Source organism: Echinops telfairi, unplaced genomic scaffold, assembly GCF_000313985.2.
Source record: "Echinops telfairi isolate 266 unplaced genomic scaffold, ASM31398v2 ScPeMD7_7458;HRSCAF=8496, whole genome shotgun sequence".
NCBI classification, from domain to species: Eukaryota; Metazoa; Chordata; class Mammalia; order Afrosoricida; family Tenrecidae; genus Echinops; species Echinops telfairi.
The window spans coordinates 50972454-50973377 of NW_022111358.1; positions in this window are offsets into that span (position 1 = coordinate 50972454).

Below are 924 nucleotides of genomic sequence, written 5' to 3' on the forward strand. Positions count from 1 at the left end.
GGGCCTTTGGGCCGGGTGCAGGGTGCGAAGGGGCCTGAAACCGTCGCCCCCCAGACCCCTGAGAGCAGCTGGGCAGCCCCGCAGGGGAGGGCCGGCCCTCCAGCATCTGTAAACGAGGCCCGGGGAGCTCGGGGCCCACAGCGCTGAGGGCACGGAGGGCAAGAAGGTGCTGGGCCTGGCTTCCGCTCCCCGGGGCTCCCGGGCCCCTCTGCTCGCTGCTGCGCTCAGAGACGCAGTGGTCAGGCTCGTCTGAGTTTGTGCTCACGGCCGTCGAGTCGGAGGGACCTGAGAAAATGACCCGAGTCGTGTCTCGCTGTTTTCCCCGGATTGGGATTTGCCGGGATTTAGGTGGGGGACCCAGTCGGCCCTCCTAGTTCAAGCAGAGTAATCTCACATTACAGGTTTGATTTTGTTTTCTTCTTATGCAGTCTGACCAGTACATAGGAAGTCCTGTGCTTCCCTGGAACTGTGTGCATGGGCTCCGGGAGCTGTGGGTTAGGTGGCAGACTCAATGGCAAGGAGATGCGTTCCCTAAAGATTTAGTCTGCCGACCTTGTCGGAGCCCAGTGCTAGCTTTACAGTGCTACCTGGGAGCCTTCTTAGGGACTGGCAAGCTTAGGGACTGGTGATTTTAGGGGCAGGTGATTTTAGGGACTGGTGATTTTAGGGACAGGTGAGCTTAGGGACTGGCGATCTTAGGGACTGGTGATCTGAGAGACTGGTGATCTGAGGGACTGGTGATAGTGGGCATCTTCTCTTGGGTTTCTTGGCCACTAGAACACCATTTTTGAGAAGTTCCTGTTCAGCCTTTCGTTGTTGTCTTTGACACAGTATGGTGACTGGGTTAGTTAATTGTGCCAGGCTGTCCGATAATCACATGTGGGGCTAATTGAAAGGCGGAGGGATAAATGGGTGGTGAGCCTC